The following is a 10,760-nucleotide window of genomic DNA, read 5'->3' as shown; positions in this document are numbered from 1 at the left end:
AATGGATTTCAAAACATTCTGCTGGTATGTTACGTTTCTATGTCCTGTGGTTGCTTATCATATTCTATTGATATCATCTGAAACATAATGTATTTTTATGAGGAAACGAGATGATTACTTAATTGCAGTGTTTCTGTTTTCAGTGAATTTGCTACTGAATAGAAATGAGAGGAATATAGTCTCCTAAATAAAATTTCCTAGCTAAGGTAGAAATCTGATTTTCATATCTCACTCAGGTGAATCTGAACCCCCAACATCCTCTTTCTGGATGGAAATATCTCATGCCTAGTCTCCTATGGAAGGTGAAGTTTATTTTGATCTAACCTATTTCAGTCACTTTTCCATTAAGGAATTTTTAAAAATATTTTTGTGACCTATAAAATGTTCAGGCAGTCTTAAAAATGGAATAACCTTAAACTAGCAGGAAATCTCATTAATAAAATCACTTACGTGATCTGTTAATTGTGAGCTCTTTGGAAAAAAAATGTCACTGTGGAATGAGATATATTCAGACATTTTAATGATATACATTTTAGGATTTGATATCTTTACAAATTTAAACTCAGAAATAGCCAGGAAAGGTTAATGATTCATAAAGTAGTATCTTCATTACGTATAGGCATTGTGTTTTTAAAACTGTTTTATTACATCTTTACACCTTTATAGAAGGTATCTACTTTCAGGGTCTCTGAATAAATGGTAATGGCCTGCCTCTGCTTAGGTCCACTGCACACTTTATCAGATAAACTTTGGGGTCTGTTATTTCAATGAGATTGCAAATGTGTTATTGGTATGTATGTGTAATCTTGGGATACTCCCAGTTTGTCCAAATACAAGGACAATAGTCTCACTGGGACTAAGGATTAAAATTTAAACCAAAGGTCTTAACAACAACAAAAAAGCCCTAAATGGATGAAAGGGATATGCCCAAAGTCATGGAATCCAGTATCTGTGCATCTGCAGAGATAATATTAATGAATGAAACTGGTTGGATGCAAGACACATTGGAAGAGTGGTGAGGTTTATGACCAACTGAGATGGTAAGGATTTATTTGGTCCTAAACTCAACTGCTAGGCTTATGTGAGAATGTGGGTTCAATGTTTCTAGATTTTCCCATTTTCTATAAAAAGTCAGAAATACAGATTTGTAAATTGAAAATGTTGGCTGTTGTTTAAAAAAATCACTTAAACATTAATTTATAATAACTTTTGTTAATTTTTACCTTAGAGTCATCATTCTTCCAAATTTAAAGGTATAATTTACATAAAACAAATTATGCAGATATTAAATACGTAATTTAATACATTTTGATAAATGTATATACTCATGTAAGCTTTACCCCAAACAAGCTATAGAATGTTTCTACTATCCCCCAAAAGTTCTCTTATTCTGCAGTTAGTTCCCCTCCCCCAGTGGTAACATGGCTTTGATTTCTGTTACCGTAGCTTAGATTGGCCTTTGCAAACACTTAATATATGGAATGACACCACCAATTTTGTTTTGGCTCTTTTTGCTCAATATAATGTTTTTGAGATTCATCCATGTTGTTATATTTATCAGTAGTTTGTTACTTTGAATTGCTTAGAAGTATTAGATTCAATTCATTTTAAAGCACAATGTGGACCAAGTCTTAAGATACACTTGACCTGCAGGAAAATGTTTGGTTATTTCTGGATTAAAGAGAAGATAACGTGTGAAGGCAAAGAATCTTAAATGCAGAAAAGATGGGAGAATGATCACTGTGCTACTAGAGTGTTAAAATAAGACAATGTGAAACAGTGCAAATAAAATAACTGGAAAGCAGAAGAAAGCAAAGGAATTCTTTGGTACACCTTTCAAGGTTTTTAAGAATTTGGGTGTAAGAGGGACACAGATGTGACTAAAGAAGTGAAGAAAATAGCTGATGAATGAATCCATGATTTAAAGTTTGAATTTAAACAAGTAACATCGTTTTTGATACCTAAAGTCATTTAAATGCAAATGTTCAGCATGTTTTAAAATAAAAGGACACAGCGCTAGGGTTATATGTTTTGGGAAGGATAGCCATAGAGGTAAAGTGCCATTGTCATCGCATCATATCCAGGGTACATACTGTCAACATGACTTATCACTGTTGAGGTTAACCTTGTACACCTGGCTGAGCTAGTGTTTGTCAAGTTTCTCCACTGGAAAGTCAAAGGAGAGATTGGGAGATAGGCTTTTTTGCCTCCCCTACTATGTAATAGGCTCGGGTGTATAGCTGTCGGAGGTGGGTGTTTATTTTGTATGCTGCGGTTCTGTGGGAGTTGTGAAGACAAGCCCCATTGGCTATCAGGGCCAAGAGATACAGGGGCCTGTCCCTGGAGCAGCAGCCACAAAAGCTGGTGTGCCAGATGTGTGTACAAGCTCCCCCCCAGGGAGATAATGGCAATTTGTGGTTGGCTCAAGTGAGAAAGCAAAGACGGTGTCTGCTGGCCTCCCTGTTCAACATTGAGAATCACAGTTAGCCCATAGATGTGTGCTAAATTTGAATCCTGAGTCTCAGGGAGCAGTTTTTAAAGTATGCATATAGGTCACTCTCAGGGAAAAACTAGGAAATGGGCATTTCTTTGCCTGCTCCCTCTGTGCTAAGTCCTGGGAAATAGCAATGGCAAGTTCACAGAAGCCTATCGAGAAATGTTTCTTTTGACACCGGCTTCTGGCTGACCATGGTGGACGTTTTGAGGGCAGCTCACTCGCAGTCTGTGCACACCACATCGCCTCTGGTGGAAGCCTGAGCCAGCTGTGTAGCTTTCTCCTTTTGTCTCATAACCATGTCCACCAATAAGAATGCTAATTCACCAGCTGCCTGCCTTAACAGATTCAAGAACAAGGGGAAAGACAGTACAGAAATGAGGCAGCGCCGAATAGAAGTTAATGTGAAGCTGAAGAAAGCTAAGAAGGAGGATGAACAGATGCTGAAAAGGAGAAATGTCAGCTCTTTTCCTGATGACGCTACTTCTCCACTGCAGGAAAACCGCAATAACCAGGGCACTGTGAATTGGTCTGTTGATGACATTGTCAAAGGCATAAATAGCAACAATTTGGGAAGCCAGCTCCAAGCTACTCAAGCTGCTAGGAAAGTGCTTTCCAGGGAAAAACAGCCCCCCATAGACAACATAATCCGGGCTGGTTTGATTCCAAAATTTGCGTCCTTCTTGGACAGAACTGATTATAGTCCCATTCAGTTTGAATCTGCTTGGGCCCTCACTAACATTGCTTCCGGGACATTAGAACAGACCAAGGTGTTGGTAGATGGTAGTAATGTCCCAACATTCATTTCTGGGCTGGCTTCTCCCCATGCTCACATCAGTGAACAAGCTGTATGGGCTCTAGGAGACATTGCAGGTGATGGTTCAGTGCTTGGAGACTTGGTTATCAAGTATGGTGCAGTTGACCTGCTGTTGGCTTCTTCCGTTTCCTGATATGTCATCTTTAGCATGTGGTTAGTTATGTAATCTTAACCTAGACACTTTCAAACTTTTGTTGCAACAAGAATCCTGTACCCCTCTTAGATGCTGTTGAGCTGATTCTTCCCACTCTAGATCGTCTCCTGTATCATGATGATCCAGAAGTATTAACGGGTACCTACTGAGCCATTTCCTATCTTAATGGTGGTCCAAATGAACGGACTGAAATGGTTGTGAAGACCAGGGTTGTACCCCAACTTGTGAAGCTTTCAGGAGCTACTGATTTGCCAATTGTGACTCGCACACTAAGAGCCATAGGAAATATTATCACTGGGACAGATGAACTGACTCAGGCTATAATAGATGCAGGAGCACTTGCCATCTTTTCCAGCCTGCTAACGAACTCTAAAACTAATACTCAGAAGGAAGCTATGTGGACAATGTTAAACATCACGGCTGGCCGCCAGGACCAGATACATTAAGTTGTAAATCATGGATTAGTCCCATTCCTTGTTGGTGTTCTCCCCTAAGGCAGACTTTAAGATGCAGAAGGAAGCTGTATGGGCTGTGACCAACTATACAAGTGGTTGAACAGTTGAACAGATCATATACCTGATTCACTGTGGCATAATAGAACTGTTATGAACCTCTTAATTGGTAAAGATACCAAGATTATTCTGGTTATTCTAGATGCCATTTCAAATGCCATTTCTTTCAGGCTGCTGAGAAAGTAGATGAAATTGAGAAACTTAGTATAGCGATTAAAGAATATGGAGGTTTGGACAAAATTGAAACTCTACAAAACCATGAAAATGAATCTGTGTACAAAGCTTCATTAAATTCGATTGAGAAGTACTTCTCTGTAGAGGAAGAAGAAGATCAAAATGTTGTGCCAGAAACTACCTTTGAAGGCTATATATATTCCAAGTTCCAGATGGCACTGCTGCAACCTTTAACTTTTAGATTGTACAGTTTAGGGGTAAAGTTGTTTGTTTTGTACTGTTTCATATAAGTTTGTCTTACTGTTTCTCTACTAAGAACTCTTTTTAAATGTGGTTTGTAATTGTAGCACTTTTTACAACAAAACTATACTTGAACAGTTCCAAACTGTATACACTATATGAAGCTTCTCCTCTTAATGTGTTTCTAATTTCTATGTGGTATTTCATATCTTTCAGTGCCCTGTAAAGAAGATTAAATTCCACCCTTTTATTTTAAAAAGATGTTTCTTTTTTTGGCTATAGTCTTGTGGGTCTTGTGGGTGCAAGCCCTACTGGCTTTCAAGCCTAGGTATTTTAGGGGCTTGTTCCACAGGTGTGAGTCTTAAAAGCTGGGGCACTAGATGTGGGATCCAAACCTTTCGCTCCTCAAGGAGAAGTTGGGAGTTAGAAGTTCCATCCAGATTGTATGGCTCTGTGCTGGGGCTGAAGTTTATAGTGAGAGAGTGTCTCAGCCTTTGCTATACGTTTCAATGTGGGTGATGTGGTAATTTCTCGTTCACCCAGTGTGTAAGAGTTGCTCAACTAGTTTCTGGATTTCTTTCAGAGAGATTTGCTCTGTGTGTAGCTGTAGATTGGGTATGTCCAATGTCCATGGGAGGAAGTGAGTTCAGGTGCCTCCTGTGTCTAGCTCTTGTATTGGAACCCTTCTTGTGGCTTTATAATAATCTTTTTTTTTTTGGGGTATAATAATCTTGATATCTTCCTACATGGATCAGAAAGACTGTGCTTTTTTTTCTTCAGGATTTTGTTTCTTTCCCACCTTCTTTTCTTCTGTTCATCTCATAGTAGTCTAAATCCTTTCCCATTTAACAATGATTGATTTTCATTTTCCTCACTTGTGAAGGTTAAATTATCTCTGTATCAATGATACTTTAAGCACAGGTTATATTTTTCCTACTTTTCAAACTTAAGAGAAATAATCTCCATTCTGGTTTTTATCAGTATCTCACACTCCGCAATGAAATTGAATCACAATCTCCTAACAATACATAAACCTCAATAAGACCATTACTATCTATGACCATTCAAAAATCACAAAGCAGATATAATAGAAATTACTTCTCCTTGAATCTCAACATTGTAAAATTGCTATACTTCAGTCTGGTCCTCTTGGGTTCAATACATAATTGTTTGCTTCTGTGTTTCTTGTGAGAAATTTTAATATATGAGGCTTTTTAATTTTAAAGTCCTGAAGTTTTCCATAATTTAAAAGAATTTTTAGTCTCTGAGCTACAAAAAATGCTATCCTCTGATATTTCTGGAGATGGTTTGGTAAACCACTTCAGAATTAGATTACAGCATATGAACCAAGACATATTCACTTATTTTTGTTGCTTGTGAGGTAGACAAGAACCATGAACTATGCATATCTTATTTTAGTCTGAAACTTTGTTGTTGAAGGCCTTTTAGTATAAATCAAGGCCTATGTATAGATAACGAGATGCTTCCACGTTGTTTGGAAAAACAATTTTTTGATAAGAAAAACTGAATTAAACTTTGCTTAGCAATAAGGAAATGTATTTCCTTGCATACCAGGAAGACTAGAGGGAGTGCAGAGTTAAGTATAGAAACATCAGTGATGTAATGATTCAACAAAATATCCATCTTTCTGCTTTTCTGTCGTTAACAACAACTTATTTTCACAAGAATGCCAGTGGCTTTTCTCCACACCCTCTCCAACATTTATTATTTGTAGACTTTCGGATGATGGCCATTCTGACTTCTGTGAGGTGATATTTCATTGTAGTTTTGATTTGCATTTCTCTAATAATTAGTGATGTTGAGCGTCTTTTCATGTGTCTGTTGGCCATCTGTATCTCTTCTTTGAAGAAATGTCTATTTAGGTCTTCTGCCCATTTTTTGATTGGATTGTTTGGGTTTTTTTTGATATTGAGTTATATGAGCTGTGTGTACATTTTGGAAGTTAATCCCTTGTCCGTTGCATCGTTTGCAAATATTTTCTTCCATTCTGTAGGTTTTCTTTTTGTTTTGTTTATGGTTTCCATTGCTGTGCAAAAGCTTTTAAGTTTAATTAGGTCCCATTTATTTTTGCTTTTGTTTCCATTACTCTAGGAGATGACCCCCAAAAATATTAAATTGGTGCAGCCACTATGGAGAACAGCATGGAGGTTCCTTAAAAAAAAAATAGAGTTTGTTTTTTTTTAGGGATACATTTCGTCAAGGTTTTTTTTTTTTTTAATTTAAATCCATCCAATTTTTTTTCTCTTTTTTGACCTTTTTTTTTTTTATAGACTTTATATTTTTTAGGGAAGTTTCAGGTTTACAGCAGAATTGAACAGAAAATACAGAGTTCCCACATAGCCCACCCCTAAAAATAGAGTTATGATATGATCCAGCAATTTCATTCCTGGGCATATATCCAGAAAAGATGAAAATTCTAATTCAAAAAGATACATGCACCCCAGTGTTCACAGCAGCACTATTAACAATAGCCAAGACATGGAAGCAAGCTAAATGCCCATCAACAGATGACTGGATAAAGATGTGGGGTGTGTGTGTATATATATATATATATATATATATGAATATTAGCCATAAAAAAGATGAAATAATGCCATTTGCAGCAACATGAATGGACCTAGAGATTATCATACTAAGTTAAGTAAATCAGATCAAGAAAGACAAATATCATATAGTATTACTTATATGTGGAATCTTAAAAAAAATGAGACAAATGAATTTATTTACAAAACAGAAACAGACTCACAGACATGGAAAACTATGGTTACCAAATGGGAAAAGGAGAGTGGAGAGATAAATTTGGAATTTGGGATTAACAGATCAATACATACTACTGTATATAAAATAGATAAACAACAAGGGCCTACTGTATAGCACAAGGAACTATATTCAATATCTTTAATAACCTATAGTGGAATAGAACCTGAAAAAATATTATATATATGTATAACTGAATCACTTTGCTGTATGCCTGAAACATTGCAAATCAACTATACTTCAATAAAAAGACAGAGAGAGAATAAAATGCCAATGGCAACCAGGAGTATTTACTTTGTTGTTCACTAAAACAAAATAGAGTAACTTCTCCTCAAAACAAGGAGTTAAATTTATTTTGATTAATCCAATTTAGGTCACATGACCTATGTGGAGCAAGAACAATAACCAAGAGAAAGTCTGTGTTCTTATTCCATTGGCAAATAAGAAAAAACTTCTTCTGCAGGTGGAAATTGGGTAGATACTTAAACAAAATTGAGGTTCTGTTAGGAAAGAGAAAGTGTGGCTTCAGCTGTTTTCCATTTTGTTCTATTTTCTATTCTAATGTCACAGAGATTTTATTTACAACAGCTGGGCATTTAATAGTAGTTCATGCCATTTAACATGTGAAAAGGTGAGTACTGAAAATGCACTGGAGTTTAAGTGGTTTATAAAATGCAGACACAATTTTTATACTGAAGAAATTATTCATAACTTTCAGAAATAAAAATCTTTCCAGATTGTTTATTTTAATTTGATTTGTTTCTTGGCTGCAGAAGTAAAAAAAACACTCCTTTTAAATTTGTGCAATATGCCTTCAAACACCAGAGATGTGTTGAGTCACTGATAAATAATTTACTTAGTCTGGAAACAGATGAACAAATTTCTGAAAGCTACAAACCTCTAAGTTTCCCCATACCTTTCCTTGTTGAGATTAGCTGGAACAGATGAATGATGGCATTCTAATCAGGACGAAAAAGGGTGTCCCCTTTAAATTTTCAGCAACCTGCCATGCTAAATTACTGATGTCATGCCTAGTCATATTAATTGTGTCAAAATCTTCTGCATCTAAATGCTGCAAAGAGTTTTGAATAGTTGATATTTTCTCCAGAAACAGCCACACCTGCAAATTGTCACATTTCCTTCAAGAGATGTTAAATGCAGGGTAGTGGGATAATTCTCCAAGTAATTTAAAAGTAAGTTTGAATTCATTTTAAACAAATCACTAATGTAGTTGAAGGATATTCCTCTTATTTTCAGCCAACTCTGCAGATTACTAGGTATTATAGGGAACATCTATTCGACAATCTGCATGGTCTATTCTCCAATATACCTGATTAAAATAAAGACTCTTCCACCCCTCCCCAAACCCCCCAATAACTTAGATTCTCAGGAATAACAGTAGTTATATGGTTTCTGTATAATTATTTAAAAGCTAATTTTGACTATGAAATCAATAAATGTGCTTTGGTGACCCTGAATAACTTTAAAGAATAGAGTGACAAAAGGTTGTTTTTACTGAGGTTTCAGAAGTACATATCATAAAATATTTGTAGGTCAAACTAGATCAGAAAAGCAAAATAATTTTACATATTGAGCAAATTTTCCCTTGTATTATTCAGCTTAAATATCTTTTCTCAAAGAATTAACTTGTAAATTTTTTAATCACTGAAGTTAGCTTTACATACAGTGAAATAAACACTATTCTAACTGTACAATTCAATGATACTTGATTGTATGCACACACACTCAAATGTAATATAAGCACCTGTAATCTAGACACTCGAAATCAAAAGATTCTAGTGCATCCTTATTCCAATCATATCCCACTCCCAGATTTCTGTCCCCAAGGGTTAAATTTGTATGCTCTAGAACTTCATCTAAATGGAATCATAAAATATGTAGTGTTTTGTGTCTGTCATTTTTTAGTCAATGTTATATCTATGAGATATATACATGGTGTGTGTATCAACAGTTCTTTTTTATTGGTAAATATTATTTCATTACGTGAAATTACCACAACTTGCTATCTTGTTGTTCACATATTCTGCAGCCTTATGAATTTTTTGTATACTTGTTTTATCAATTACTGGGAGAGAGGTAATAAAATTACCAACTGTGACTGTGGTTTTTTTGTTGTTGTTTCTTATTTAATTCTGTCAGTTTTTACTTCATCTATTTTGCAACTCTTGTTATTTGGTGCATGCACTTTTAGGATTGTGATGTCTTCCTAATGAAATGACCATTTTTGGAATGGTTTAACTCAAGTCTACCTTCTAAGCTGTTTGTTATCCATTTCTTCCATACATTGTTTCTTTTGTTTTCATTTTTCTTATGCCTACTTTTATTATTTTTCTTAGGATTATAATATGTATCTCCAATTCATCATAGTCTACTTAGAATTAGTATCATACCACTTAGTGTAAAATTGAAAATATTTAAAAGAGTATAATTCTATTTTCCCTTCTATGCCTTGGGCTATTTTGTCATACACTGAGCTTCTACATATGTACAAAAATTTCACAATAAAATGTGATTATTTATGTTTTAAAAATCAATATTTTCTTAAAGAAATACAGACACTAAAAGAAAAAATGACAGCCTTTGTATTTACCCACATTTTTATAATTTCTATTACTTTTCATTTCTTTGCTGTAGATTTGAGTTTTTCTCTAATATCATTTCTCTTTAGCCTAAAGAACTTTCTTTATCTTCTTTCAGAAGTCAGGTCGGCTGATAACAAATTCCTTCAGCTTTTGTTTATCTCAAAATGGCTATTACACCTTATTTCTCATTTTAAAATAAATTTTAAATTACACAAGCAAAATTTATCATTTTAAATGTAAAGTTTTGCTAGCTTTGACAAACTTACACAGTCAAATATCTCCTTAATCAAGATACAGAACATTGCCATTCCCCAAAACATATTCCAATGTGATCCTTTAGAGTCAATTCATCCTGCTACTACCAGTTACCAGCAACCACTAATCTAGTTTCTGTTCCTATAGTTTTGCCTTTTCCAGAAGATCACAAAATGAAATCACGTTCTATGTGGGCTTTTGAGTCTAGCTTTCTTGGCAGAGCATAATACATTTAAAATACATCCAAATCTTTGCATATGTTAATAATTCATTCTTTTTTATGCTAAGTAGTATTTATTTGTGCTATGGATATACCACAATTTATTTATCCATTCCATATTTGAGAAACATTTGTGTTGTTTCAAATTTTGGTTATTATGCATAAAGTCACTATAAAATGTAAACATGCAGCCATTATGGAAAACAGTATGGAGATTCCTCAAAAAACTGAAAATAGACTTACCATACAATCCAGCAATCCCATTCCTGGGCATATATCAGGAGGGAACTCTAATTTGAAAAGATACATGCATCCAAATGTCCATAGCAGCACTATATACAATAGCCAAGACATGGAAGCAACTTAAATGTCCATCAACAGATGACTGGATAAAGAAATTGTGGTATATTCACACAATGGAATACTATTCATTGATTCAAAAAAGAATAAAATAAGGCCATTTGGTTGGACCTGGAGATTGTCATTCTAAGTGAAATAAGCCAGGCAGAGAAA

At 35.0% G+C, this 10,760-nt stretch overlaps 1 pseudogene; it reads left to right on the top strand.

Annotated features, from left to right (window-relative positions):
* The first annotated feature begins 2,793 nt into the window (after positions 1-2,793).
* LOC102540692 (importin subunit alpha-1 pseudogene) lies at positions 2,794-4,392 on the top strand (annotated as a pseudogene).
* Positions 4,393-10,760: the final 6,368 nt, after the last annotated feature.

Source organism: Vicugna pacos, chromosome X (genome assembly GCF_048564905.1).
Source record: "Vicugna pacos chromosome X, VicPac4, whole genome shotgun sequence".
Taxonomy (NCBI): Eukaryota; Metazoa; Chordata; class Mammalia; order Artiodactyla; family Camelidae; genus Vicugna; species Vicugna pacos.
The sequence above is the reverse complement of the archived record's forward strand: the minus strand, read 5'-3'. Positions and strand labels throughout refer to the sequence as shown.